The sequence below is a fragment of the Micromys minutus genome (assembly GCF_963924665.1).
Source record: "Micromys minutus genome assembly, chromosome: 16".
NCBI classification, from domain to species: Eukaryota; Metazoa; Chordata; class Mammalia; order Rodentia; family Muridae; genus Micromys; species Micromys minutus.
The window spans coordinates 47,211,514-47,225,909 of NC_137985.1; the positions used below are offsets into that span (position 1 = coordinate 47,211,514).

The following is a 14,396-nucleotide window of genomic DNA, read 5'->3' on the forward strand; positions in this document are numbered from 1 at the left end:
TGTCACAAGCTGGAGAGATGATACTAACATTTAGTGGAAAGAAACCCAAGCAAGATGTTGCTTAACTCCTAGAGTATCCAAGACAACACCCACAACAAAGAATTATCCAGTCCAAAATATCAGTAGTGCTTAGGGTAGCAAACACTGATATAAGGGAACTCTGGGATTTAGGCAACTTCTCTATGATTCTAAATTTTTCTCAAAATAAAAAGCTTTAAAAAAAAAAGAAAGAAAAAAAGGAAGAAAGAAAATAAGAAAAAGAAAAGTCCAGTTCTAATCACTTTTCATTAATTCCCTGGTTGCTCCAAGACACCACAATCTCTTAATTAGATTCTTTTTTTAGCAGTGCTAGAAATCAAACCTAGGGCCTTGAATATGCTAAGCAAGCATGCTACTGCTGAGCTATACCCCAAGCCCCAGTTTAACTAAAATTTCTATTAGTGAGTTTCTGAGACAGGCTCTCACTATGTAACCCTGGTGGCCTAGAACTCTCCAGGCTGACCTGAAACTCACAGAGATCCCCCTGCCTCTGTCTTAGGAGTGTACTGGGATTAAAGGTTTGTGCCACCATAACCAGTTCAATAAGTAGTTTTTAAGAAAGTCTTCTTGCTGGTTTTGTTTCTATTTTTTTTTTTCTTTCTAGATGACAATCACTATAGTAGTGGAAAAGAAGAAAAACCAAAACCAAAAACCTTCACAAACACAGTAAGTTTAGTCACATCAATCCTCTGCTGAGAACCATGTAAGAATCCTAAACTCTTTAGCCCTCAAAGCAAAAGCTGCTCTCAGGCAAGTGAGATGGCTCAGTGTGTAAAGGTGCTTTGTTGCCATAACTGACAACCCCATTTCAGTCCTTAGACCCACATGGCAGGATAATACCAGCCCCCATATGCATACCACTACACACACACACACACACACACACACACACACACACACACACACAAGCACAGCTAATTAGTTAATTAATTAGAAGATTTAAAATGTATCCAGGCATGGTAGTTGCATGCCTTCAGTCCCAACAGCCAAGAGGTTGAGGCAGGAAAATTTCCATGAGTTTAAAGACAGTTGACACTACCTATCAATACCTTTCTCAAGAAAAAAAGTACAAGTCTGCTCTCTTTGGCATCCCTAAGGACTTTTCTTGCTTTATTCTTCTCTCTAGCACAACCATCTTCTAATATAACAATTTTTGGTTAGTTCATTATTAAGACCTTTGTCTCTGAAGCAGTACCAGGGACAAACACTTAATGCTTCACAAACATTTTCTAATGATATACCTCAGAAGTTCCAAATTAAATATGTCAATGTTTTTCCTTCTACTTCCTAAGCTATATAGTTTGGAAAGTCACGATGGGGCTTTGAATACTGGTTCGTTATTTATTTAACCTCTCAAATCCTCAGCTTCCTCATCTAAGGGAATGGCAAAGGCAAGCATGTTAGGATAATAACACACTGTTCTTCAGGTTTAGAAGCAGAATATAGTGCTCAAGTGTACAGCAGATAGCAGGTACTCTGACCACGCCCACCACTAGCTCGGCAGCTTTACGCTCCTTCCATGCTTTCCAAGGGCGGAGTTATAATGGTACCCATATCCTCTCATGCCCTCCAATCAGAAAATCCCTCCAGCTTATCTGCTCATTCTTCATACAAGTCACAATTCAGGGTATCCTTAATCCCCTATCTTTTGGTATCTCTATTAAACTGATACCTAGAAAGCAGTTGGTAGTGACCTAAGCTCTGAAATTTACCGGTAAGATTTGAACTCCCAATGTTCATCTTATGAACAAAGGGTCTCATGAATGCTGAATAGATTCTCCAGATATAATCAGCCTTAATACAACCGAGAAAAATCAAACAGCCACGTCAATAAACCAGGTCTACAACCTCAAAACAGATCCTCGATATTCTGCAGATCCCTGGCCACCATCTGCCTCTCGGCTCTCCAGTCTCTCCTGTAAGTTGTTTCAAACTCACATACTCTTTTCAAGCTCTGCTCCACCCCATCCGTTCTTAGTGGCTAATCACAAATCACCAAGACATGCTACCAAGTCTTTCTCTTCTCTCTCCCTAGGAGTCTCAAACGGACCCCACCTATCAGCCGTTACCTCCTCTCCTGCTCACTAAAAAGTAATACTTCCCATTTGTGATGGTTATTCCTGGTTGTCAATTTGACTCCATCTGGAATTAACTAAAACCCAAACAGGCTGTACAAGCCATGAAGAGGAAGCCAGTAAACACCCCTCGGTGGCTTCTGTGGCAGCTTCCAGCCTTCAGGTCCTGCCCTGTTTGAGTTCCACTCCAGACTTCCTCCAATGATGAACAACAAGGTGATAAAGCCCCCTGCCCCCAAATAAAAGAAAGAAAACCCCTTTCCTCCCCAAGTTGCTTTTGGCCATGGTGTTTAACACAGTGGTAGAAACCTTCACTAGAACTCCCAGGGCCAAATTCTCTACGTCTGCCCAGGATATTCATGTTCATATCTTTCCTTCCCCTCCCCTGCTCACACCTTCCTCCCTATTCCTTTGTGCTCTCCTCCCCCCCCCCCCCTTTTCTATCTCCTTTGATCCTTTCCAGTTCCAAGCATGTCCAAGACACTCTTAATTTATAAGAGCTTTTTTTTCCCAACAAAGTTCTCTTCCTTATACTTTCTGAGTCCTTGGTTAAAAGCATTACTCTGGCTTGAGCCCAGTGATACACACTGGGAAATAGAGGCAGGAAGATCAGCAGTTCAAAGTCAGCTGTGGCAACGGCTAGTTTTAAAAAGCCAGCCAGGGATCCAGGACATTCCCAGTCAGGAAAACCCAAAAAGAAAAACACTGTATCCTTCCCCAGGAGCAACACTGTATCCTTCCCCAGGAGCTGAACTCCCTCCCAGCTGAATTGAACTCTTCACACCTCCCCTATACATTACAATGTAGCTAACTGCTCTAAAGGATTTCAGACAACTTAATCGCCAAGTCTCAGAGAATTCTTTCAAACTTTATCTTACTTGCCCTTTCACTGTAGGTCACAGGTTGATAGTTCCTAGTCCTTGAAACATTCTCCTTCAGCTTCCAGATAAACACTCTCAACCATTCTGGTTGTTTGGTTGGTTAGTTGGTTGGTTTGGTTTTTCCATCCTTGGTCTATCTGGCATAGGTGGCTGTCTCTCTCCCTTAGCTATTGGCTCTATCTACCTAGCAGTTTCCAACACAAACACGGGAATCATGCTTAATCTTCAGTCTTCCTCTATTCATTCATTCATTCATTCATTCATCCATCCATCCATCCATCATTTATTCATTGTGGAGGGAAGTATGTGTTATGTGTGCATTTGGAAGCTAGAGGATAATTTGGAGAAGTGGGTTCACCCCCACCATGTGCATCCCAAGGATGAAAATGTGATGTCCGGATTGACCTTCACCCACTAAGCCATCTCACCAGAACCAATCTTTTCTAGCCTATAACCTATTTGTCCAAATTACTGATAATACTTCAGAAATCTCTCCTACATCTACTCTTCCTCTATACTCCATGTCACTTCTCACCAGGACTGGCTTTTTCACAGCTCTGGCTTCTAATTGTACCCCTTTTTAAATTCAGCTTTCATTTCTCTGTCAAAATGATAGGCCTAAACCAGCTCTGATTTCATTGCAGGATGGCTTGGGAGTGGGAGGGTGTATTTTGGTTTTGTTGTTTATGTGCTTTGCCTGCAGTGTCCTCTGACACCAGAAGAGGGTGTCAGATCCCCTGGAACTAGAACCAGAGATGTTTGTAAGCTACCATGTAGGTGCCCAGAACTGAACCCAGGTCCTCTGAAAAAGCCATCTTTCCAGCCCTATTTTTGCTTTTCAACTAAAACCTCCAGCCTTCAAGGTGAAGCTAAAATTCCTAAGATTGGTTTATAGTCAGTGGTTTTTACTTCATTTGCCTCTGTTCTAAAGCTGTGCTGTCAATGTATAGAAAGGGAGTGTAAGACTATAGCTAGTCTTAATTGAATGTGCTAAAGTGTTAAAAGGCCACCAAATTCTTAAGACTCTGTATGAAAAGGAGAATATTATATATCTTAGTATACCGCTTTACACTGATCTCAATTTTATTTTTTAAAACACAGCTACTAGACATTTCAAATTACATGGATGGCATACGTTTCCTTTTGTTTTTTAATATCATAGCATAAGGATAAATGTTTCCTCTTTCTGAGCATAGTTGATTCATATATTATTCAAGATTAGCTTGAATAACTCACTAAGATTCCAGAACTTCCCCCACAGTCAAGAATCCAAGTGTGAGTCAACAAGCCTTCCTCTGTACCTTCATTCACAGACACCTGTGCACACACCTGTCATATACCTCACCATATCATAATTACCGGTTACCAGCTAGCTCTCCTGCTAAGTATAAACTCCCAGCAAAAACAGCATCATTCCATAGATTCAGGTCCTACCACCAGGCCTAACACTTTAAGAAGACACTCAGATACTTGTCTTTTGTCAGACAAATGTGGATTTAGCCTGAATGTTACTAAAATATTTGAATTCTCCAAGGAAAACCAGCCAGCAGGGAGGAAGCCTGTACTGGAAGTTCTAGACTGGGGAATAGGAATGAATCACAGTAAAAGACAAATGAGAAAATAAAGTTCACATCCACACTTACCTCTTACAGTGGAAGAAAAAAATGGGGATTTGCAAAAGTGATATGGAACCTCAAACTCACACTTGGCATGCCAGGGGCCACAGTGTGTTTCCTAAATTGCTTTAACAACCCATCCAACAAAGGAGTATGATCTGGCAGGTTACAACACAAACAGCTAGAGCCCAGCACCTGTTCCCCTTAAATAGCACATCATTACAGTTAAAAACAACAACAAATCTCTCTCATGAAGCAAATGCTAATCTCATGATGCTTCACCATGGAGCAATTTGGGAGAGTTATTATATGAAATGTGCCAAAACCTGAATTTATGGCTGATACTTCTTTGGCAAATATGGCTAGCACTGTTGGCTGTTAAAAGGCATGTATGCAAATAAGCAAATAAAAGTTTTTAAGCTCTCAGACTTAAATATTTACATTACCATAAATGTACAAAGATAAATGTTTATATGCATTCACATATAATGCATTTCAGGAACGCACTTTTTAATGTGACTGTCAGAAAACAGTTATAAAGTGGCATTATTTCTTTATGGGCCTCAGGACAGACTCTTAAAAATAAATTCTGACAGAATGTTAATGGGGTACAAACACTACTGTGGAAGTTTTCTGCACTATTACTAGACAAAATGAATAGGCAGTACCCTAACAACTCAAACAAGCTTATCTTTTCCTCTCACCAAAACACTTCTTACACCCCTGGAAACCAGCCAAACATAAATGGCAATCCCTAAACAGAGGGTGGGAGAAAGGAGGGCCACAAATCAGAAAGCTTTAAAGAAAATAATTTGCCATTATTCCCACATAATATAGTCATACTACTCTCTCCCAAATAGACAGATGATAAAATATTTTCTCTTCTTCCCCTTTGGCCTCTATGGGAAGGGGATCTTTGTTTTTGCACATAGTTTGTGAGCTGGTCGCTGCCAAAACTCACTGGCTATGGTATGAACTCTGCTTACATTGTTAACTGTTCATCTCTGTGATAAGGCTATTAACGCCTAACTAGGAAGCCAAGAAAATGTACCTCACCTGCAATTATAGTTTACTGGAAAAGTCACCAAAAGCAAGTGCCAGGCACTTTGGAAAGTAACGAGGGGAATCAGTGAATTGAAAGATCTAAACTGCTCTGAGATTACAAAAGAAGCCATCATGAAGTGAGTATCCAAGATTGCTCATGGAAAGTTTTACCCTTGTGGATAATTCAAGTTTGGGCTTTCTGGGTTTTGCCTCCCCCCCCCCCACACACACACACTTTGCAGAGAGCAATGTGTTCTCTTGACTACATACTTAATTTGCTAAGGTAGACAACGGGAGAACACTGGATTTAAAAAAAAAAAAAAAAAAAAAAAAAAAAAAACGAAAGAAAGAAAAGAAAAAGAAGAAAATCAAATCATCAAATAGGCCGCCCCAAACAGAATACTCAAAGCAATTCCGATTCAGGTGAAAAAGCTGTTCGTGTACATCATCCAATGACCTAAAAATAGTCTTTTATGTAAGTCACCAAGTATTTAATTGAGAGTGTACTCTTACCACATTCAACAGAGGCAAAGAAAAATGTACTGGTTTTCTATAGTAAGGCCAATAAAGATGAAATCATAGTTTTCCTCTAACTCATCCCCATCCTTCAGCGCCAGCCATCCAATAACTCCATTCCACAGCTCTGATTCCTAAATTTGGGTCCTTAAAAATTGGACTACAGACACGGGATCTGGGGGAGGGGGACAGGAAGGCGGACTATTCTTTGATATTGCTCTCAGTAGTCGTTAATGTAGTCCAAGAACAAAATCAAGCTCTCCAACGGATGGAGCATAAGATGGGGGATAACGAGAAGGGGACCCAGTTCAGATGACAAGTCCTCTTCGAAGGAGGAAAGGAAATTCACAAGAACCCATAAGTCAAAGGGCAAAGAAAAACAAATGTCTAACCTAGCCTCTCAAAATCCCAAACCCCTGAGCAACCTAGGAAGCCAGAGCGCATTAGGGGCTCACTGGCCAGAGCGCGAAGTGAGCAGGCACAGAGCCACCGGTTCCGTCCTGACTGCTGCTGCAAGGCTGAGCCCAATCCTCCCAGGTCTGGGAATGGGGCGACCATACAGACTTAGGCAGAAGAAGCCCTTCCTGCCCCAGCCTCCGCGTTCCCAGCTCCTCTAAGGCTTCACTTTCCTCTGGAGCCTCGCAGCCCAGCCCCGGGAAGTCCCTAGCCGCCAGGTTCCAACTTTCCCTCCTCTGGGGGGCGCCGCGCTACCGGGACCATCGCAGCCAGGGTAACGAGGCCTGGGCCGGCGGGGGGCATGAGAGGGCTCGCGGCGCCCGCGGGGCGCGTGGGTGGCCGGGGCGCTGCAGCCGGCGCCCCGCAGGACGCACCGGCTGCCGAGCCCGTGCGGCGCCACCCAGTCCCGACTCCCCTAGGTCCGCGTCCTCACCTCTTGGCGACCCTGGCCCCATAAGCCAGCGCGCGTGGGAAAGGGACCTGAGGGTACGTGGGCAACCCTGCCCCCGTTACCTGAGAAGAGCACACGCCGTCGCGATATTCACCATTGCCGCCTGTCCCGTCCCCTTTCTGGTGATCGCGGACGCTTCCACCGAGCAACTGACACAACTAACTAACTACTCGCGGCCGCGGAGTCCACAGCGCGCTCCCGGCCGCTCTCCGTCCGCCCAGCCCACCAGTCCGCTTGCTCCTCCCAACCCTGCACGCCGCCCCGCCGCGCGCACCCTTGCCGCTTCACTTCTTGAGACCGCGCGCGCGTGCCCGAACCAAACCTCGGCGGTCTCCGAGCTCTCTACTCAGCCCCATGGGAGGAGTTGACAAGAGGCCACGCCTCTCTGAGTGCCAATATCCGGAGAACCAGACCTAGAGAAGGTCTGATTGGCTAAGGGGTGGAGCCAAGGATAGAGGGCGGGGCGACCGGGACCTTGCGTCCATGTGACGGGGAATTTGGGTTCTATTAAATGCCAGTAGAAACCAACAGCGCAGATTTGGACTTTTTCAGGGCCGATTCACCTTAAGTCAGCCAGTCGTCAAGTACACAATAACTATTCTCTAAGACTCCAGTATAAAATAATTACTAATTTAAGTCCCACTATTTTTTTTTTGAGCGCCTGAGCAATGAAAATGAAAACTACATTTCCCGGGAACCTTCGCGAAAGTGAGTCTCACCTTGCGTAGTCACGTAGTCCTTCGCCGCATTGGGCAAAATAATCCCTTCATTTCTCTGAAAGTATCGGGTATAACATTTCACGTCTCTCCTCACCGGAACAATTCTCAGTATTACCACGATAAAAGAAGTTACCTATCTGCAGGTGACTAAGTGATTAGGTGACAGAGTAAGAAAAGACACCCAAATAAAGTACTGCGGAGGAATTTCTGTCAAGCTGTGAGACGACGGAGTGAAGAGTGAAGGCGATTGCGAGGGGCTGAGGGAATTGTCCTCTGTGCAAGGGACTTTCATTAGTCCCCAGGCCCCTGCCTGCCCATACCGTCAGCAGGTTAGTAAGCAAGACGAGCATGGGGGTGGCCACAGTCGAGATGTCCTTCCCCTTTGAAGATCATCCCTCTTTTGCTGCTGCTGTTATTGGTTTGTCTTGGTTTAAGGCCCACTGAATGGGGGCGCCTCACTTCCGGTTGGGGGAAGGGAGACATGCTGTCATAGGGGAGGGGGAACTATAACTCACTTCCTGTGGGGGTAGGATGATGTTTGGGGGGTGTCCAAGCCACTTCCCGTGTTGATGAGAGCCAGAAAAGGTGTTGGTTTGTGCCATTCTCAGAGAGAGTTCCTACAGCCTTGGGGTTGTGTTTTCAATTCACAAGCTCGGTTATTCCCCCAAATTATAATAATCGCCAGGCCACGATCAGAATTTATGTATTTTGTTTTTGTGTGTAAACTGAAAATTTCTCCTCAGCAAGATTATCTAATGCTTTTTCCAAAGAATTCAAAACACCTTGTTAAACTTCTCTACAAGACTACTTTGCTTTGTGACTTGAGACTTGCACCCAAGCCAAGTTTGTCCTTAACTGAGTGAAGTAGGATCGTCTCTACTAGACATGGAACAGAAAATCCTTATCCACTCTTATAAGGAGGTAGTTTATTAGCTAGAGGACCTCATAGTTCACATAAACGATGGGACATTTTCATGTTTGCAAAGGGAGAGAGTATCACACCGCAGTACTCCCATTTGATGTTACCTAAGTAGAGGTCATTAATATGTTACATACTTAGAACTATTGCTTAAAGATTGAAGGTTTCAACCTATATGTTCTCCATAAAGTCGAGAACAGCATCATCCACTTTTAACATTGTTTTCATGTAGCTTATGTGTGGTGTTTATGAAAGATGCATTTTATGGCGTTTCCCTGTTTGTAATTTAATTGAGTTTGTCACTGACTTTAAAATGAGATGTATTCATGGTTTTAAAACATGGCAAAACGTTGGCGAGTTCAACTCACATACTGAGTAAGAGGAAAATATCTTGGGAAGAACTCAAGATGAGTAAGAACTTTCTCTTTTTCTCTATTCTGCTTAAAACAAACAAAACCAAGAACCTGTATCTGAAGTAATAAGCAACAATTTTCATCCCTTGGCATCTCTTGTCCAGCAACACAGTATACAAGTCTATGTTTGTTAGCAGAATCAGTCTATTTGAAAGACTTTTTAAAAACTTAAGCTATCAGGTAAACCCAAAATGCATTGTCTTCCAATATTAGGGTGCATGTATTTCTGATTTCATAGTTTGTACTTACAGTAGAAAATGTTTTAAACTAAATGTGAAAATAAAAATATTTTAACCTTAATATGAACATTAAAAAGTATTCTTGGTCATTCTAGAAACACCAGGACTGGCACACATATGCACTCACAGAGACTAAGGCAGCGTGCACAGGGTCTGCACAGGTCTACACCACATGGGATCCTAGAGCAGAAAAGAGAAGTGGACACATGTGCCCATCCCTAATCCAGAAGCTATCTCTAATTCATAGCCACTTACAAGTGAAAAATTAGTTTTCTCCAATGTAGTCTCACAGAAGAAACAAACTACTCTAAAGAGTAGGCCCCGTGTCCAGATGACCATCACAGACTGAATTCAGCAACTCTTAGGAGATTCAGGTTTTTTTTAACCTTATGGGTTCTTGTAAATGTGATGACTTCCAATTTGGGTTCTGTGGAATTCTTCTGTGTGTGCCAGGGTGTGTGTCTGTCTATATGAGTTTACTGTGCTTTTGACTTTTTCCCTTGTTTGTTTTGTCCTTTTCCAATATTGTATTTTATGGTTTTATTCCTTAGATGCCTGTTTTTGTTTTTTCTAATAAAGACAGAAAGGGGGTGAATTCAAATAGGAAAGGAGGAAGAGTCAGAGGCAAGGAAACTGATCAAAATATGTTGTTTGAAAAAAAAAATCTACTTTCAATAACAGGAAAAAATACTCTTGGGCTGGGAGTATAGCTAAGTGGTAGAGCACTTGCCTTCTGTATATATTATGAGTCTCTGGATTTGGAGTTTGATCACCAGTACTGACAGGAAAAAAAAAAAATCAGTGGTGCATGTGTTTAATCCCAGCACTTGGGAGGCAGAGACAAGCAGATCTTAGTATGGTCCAGACTAGCCTAGTTCACATAGCAAGTTCCAGGCCCGTCAGACGTACATAGTAAGACCCTTTCTTAAAAACAAATACCAAATCGCTCTGACAGGATTGGACTGGAGCTGAGTACCGGAGCATCTGCCTCGTCTGAAGGGGCTTCCATTTCAGCACCACCACCATTTCCGAGATGCTAAAAATCGGTATTTGAAAGGCTACAAAATCGCTGCGGTACTGAATTTTTAAAAGAAACAAGAAAAATATTGCCTATGGTTATTGATAGAGGTTAGGGACATGTACACTGCACCACGTGGATATGAATTGAGAAGGAAGTATTCAGTGTCTTCTCCATTAAGGTGACATGCTAGGTGGAGTCACCCTGAGCAGTTAACTCTAGTGTAAGGAACTGAATCACAGAAGATTGGAGAACTAAGCGAGAGAACTAGGAAACCATGCCACAGTGCTGGTTGAGGCACAGTGGTACTGCCTTTTGGGGACAGTTTTGGAAAGCAAGAGTTTATTAAATTGATCCTGAAGATATTCTGTGGAAGACGTGCAGTGTGATAGCAGTAAGACAAATTGCAGTGGCAAAGCTTGTGCAGCTTGAAGAACTATCTGTGGAGAAGAAAGCAATATAGAAAGTGAGTATCAGGAAGATGTTTTGTGATAAGTGACGGTTATTCATTGGTCCCATCAAAGAAGAATTATTAACTACGCTGCTGAAAAGGAGCGAAGCAAAGCCTGTGTGGCCTATTTCTCTTCCTCTCTAAAGAAGCACTCTGTGGAAAGGCTTATCTCCTCCCAGGGGATTTTCCCCTTAATGCCCCTGTCTTGCTTTTTTTTTTTTTTTTTTTTTTTTTTTTAATCTAATAGTGTCAAAATTAGGAAAAGAGAAACCATTTGCAAACATACTGTTATTTCTTTAAGTTAATACATTTCAGATTTTCCTTTCACTCCTTGTCATCTATGGTAGAGAGGTTGTTGATTATTTTTAGAGTATTTGGACTAAGTAAGTATTTTCTTTTCCTTAAAGTAGTCTTGGCATACACTGCTCAGAGCAGTTTGAAATGTCAGAACAATAGGACAGACTCCTGGAGCCAATCTCACTGGGACTTGATTATCTGCACAGATGCTACATAATTCAAAAGCCACTCTGTATCCTTTTGTTTACCCTGTCCTGTAGAGCTGACACTTCACTTGGTGCGCCCATGATGGTGGTTTTGGTTTCTGCTTTGTAATTGAGGGTTAAAAGGCGTGTTCTTGCAGCTTAATGGCTTTACCTATTTCTTTGCTGTCCTTTATTTCTGTACTTTCATATGTATTCAAATGAAAATTTAGCTTACATGGTTTTTCACTATCTCAACAAACACTGAATACTGCTCCGTATCAGTCATGATCTCGCTACAAGTACAGGAAATACAAATACCCTTATTGTCGGGGGCTTACTTCCTAGTTGATAGATGAAAGCTAGAATTGTGCTTACTTGGCGTTTTTAAATGAGATGTTCTCATCTCTATTCAAGCTGGACTAAGATGCATCCCTAAATTTGATATCTCTTGATTTCCGAGCCATTCTAAAACTTGTTTTGAATGTTTCCTTTACTGTTACATGTTTCGTGGGTTTACTGTTTGCCTCGTACTGTGTGTGAGTGAACAGTGGGGAAAACTGGCTCAGACAGGCCTAGATTCAAAGCTTGTCTTTGTGTTTCATTGGCCTCATCAGCCTGAGCCGTTAGCCTCCATGCACCTCAGTTTTCCTGATCTGAATGTGACTCCTTGGTGAAAGGGAATCACATGGGAATCACTTTGGGTAGTCCTGGGGCTTGAAGCTTAATGAATGCTGTTATTTAACCCCAGGCTTGCCTCAGCTTTTCAGGCTGTTGGGATCTGCTCCGTTTACCTCGTTTAAGCCACACGTAGAGTACAGTAGTAGATTCATTGACATCCTGCCTTCTGCCTTCTGTCAGCATGCTCACTCAGTAGTCAGAATTTTGTTTCTTCTGAGAAAGGAAAAAAAAATCACTAATCCCAATTGTTTTACTAATTACACTTAATAGAAACGTTTCCAGGAAAAAAAAATTAGAGTCACCAAAGTAAGTTGTTTTAGGAAGACCTTCAACTCATTTTGCTACCTACTAAAGCCTCTCATACCATGAGCAGGTCTTTCCTTATCTGTCTGTACATTCCAGACTGGATGATGGCTGAGGAGAAGCTCTGTCCCCTACCTGGCCTGTCTCACTTTGCTCCTGTTGACCTCTGACATAATTTCACTTTTCCTGGACATTCCAGCTATCAGTGTTCTGCCCTAGTGCCTTCCTTCTTCAAGAAATGTGTTCTGATGTCCATTTGCAAACTACTTATGTTCTGTCTGTGGGTCCTCGGGAATCTCCTGTGCCTTTATTGTTACATTTATTAATGCATTTTATTAATCCTCGGGCTCCTATTGCTAATTTTTGTTGTTATTATTATGTAGAGACAATGTCCTCCTGGAAAAGCTGTACAAACTACAACCTGTTCATCTCTAGGTTTGTTCTCATCCCTGGAACCATGTTGCTCATGGGCATTGACTTAATATTTAGAGTTTAATTGATACCAGGGTTGTAATGAAATTCATATGTAACTTGTATCTACTATTTATGCTCAGCATGAAGGGCAATGGTCAGTATATAGTAGGTACTCATGTATCTGTAGTATGTGAAGTCCCCCTTTTATTCATGAGGGAATCATGTATTCTCCCTCACCTAAAATTCACATATGAGAAAAATGTGTCATACTTGCCTTTCTGAGTCTGGTTTATTTTGCTTAACATAATAATCTTAAGTGAAAACAACTTCTGTTCTTCCTTATTGATGAGTAATATTTAATGTAGATAGACAGTAGTATGGCTGGATCATGTGATAGTTCTGTTTAGGGGTGGTTGTTTGTTTTATTGTAGGTTTTGAGCCAGGATCTCACTATATGGCCCTGGCTAGCCTAGGGCTCTCTATGTAAACCAGGCCTCAAACTCTTGCAAATCTACCTGTCTCTGGCTTCCAAGTGCTGGGATTGAAGCGTTCGCCACCTTGTGAAGTTGTCTTTGCTTGTTTGCTTTTTGTTTTTGCTTTCTTGATGATAGGCTTGCTGCCAAAGAAAACATGGAATTTCATTTATATTTCCCTGGTGACTGAGAGTTGGCCGTTTTTCAGCATTGCTCACTTCTTTCTTCATGCCTGAATAGAATCCCATCATGTATATGTACCATGTTTTCTTTGTCCGTTCATCAGTTGATGAAGTAGATTGGTTCCATTGCTTAGCCATTGTACAGTGTATATTGTATAGTGTAGCAGTAAACATGTATATGCAAGTAGTTTTAGTTACGTACCCAGGATTGGTATGGCCAAGTCATGTGGAAATTTTGTTTTTGTTTTGTTTAGCTTTGTGTGTGTGTCCATGTGTCCCATGCATGTTTGCAGAGCCAGAGGTCAAAATTAGATGACCACTTCTACCACTCTCTCTCCATCTTTTTTAACTTGTACTTTGTTTGAAAAGGTCTCTCGTCATATCTAGAGCCAGCTCACAATTGCAGGTGGTCAGCAGGCCCCTGAGATCCACTGATTTCTGTTCCTACCGTAAGGCCACCACACTGGGCTTTTTTGTGGTGCTGGGATACAAACTACCTCCTTGTGCTCCCATATCAAGTGCTTTATCCACTGAGCTATATCTTTTAGCCCCTGTGTCTTGGTTTCATTTCCTGTTGTGGTAAATGCTGACAAAAACGATGGTGTGCCAGGTCACAGTTCCAGATACGCCCATCATGGCAGGGAAGTCTTAGTAGCGGAAACTTGAGAAAACCGTTCATACCCTATCCATAAAAAGTAGAGAACAATAGATTACACCTGCATGTGTTTACCTTTTTCACTCATATACAACCAAGAAACTCCTGCTCCGGAATGATGCAGCAAATACCCATAGTGGGTGAGTCCATGGTGTTTACCCTGGGCAAGGTAAACACCATGGACTTGTCCAATGTGAACCTGATCTAGACAGGCCTTCCACGGGGCTCCCTTTCCAGGTTGAGTCTAACTTGTGTCAAGCTGATTATTAAAACTAGCCATCCTGGCCCAGGTTTATTTGTTTGAAGGCCCTCCACCACTGACTTCCATGATGGCTGCACTAGTTTACATACTCACCAGCCCTGTGCCTGGCT

The 14,396-nt window shown here is 42.4% G+C and overlaps 2 protein-coding genes across 3 annotated transcripts in view; one reads left to right on the forward strand and one right to left on the reverse strand.

The window, feature by feature from the left end:
• Positions 1-7,267, reverse strand: part of PEAK1 (pseudopodium enriched atypical kinase 1) — a 202,176-nt gene extending 194,909 nt beyond the window's left edge. The window contains exon 1 of one of the 2 annotated variants that reach the window (XM_080930101.1): positions 7,141-7,267. The gene's annotated coding sequence lies outside the window, so the exon portion shown is untranslated. Of the gene's footprint in view, positions 1-7,060 lie in introns of both variants that reach the window. The other variant, XM_080930102.1, reaches the window with a different exon arrangement.
• A 614-nt stretch (positions 7,268-7,881) lies between these two features.
• The window catches only part of HMG20A (high mobility group 20A), a 64,579-nt gene continuing 58,064 nt past the window's right edge, over positions 7,882-14,396 (forward strand). Inside the window, exon 1 of the mRNA XM_080929874.1 lies at positions 7,882-8,126. The gene's annotated coding sequence lies outside the window, so the exon portion shown is untranslated. The remainder of the gene's footprint in view (positions 8,127-14,396) is intronic.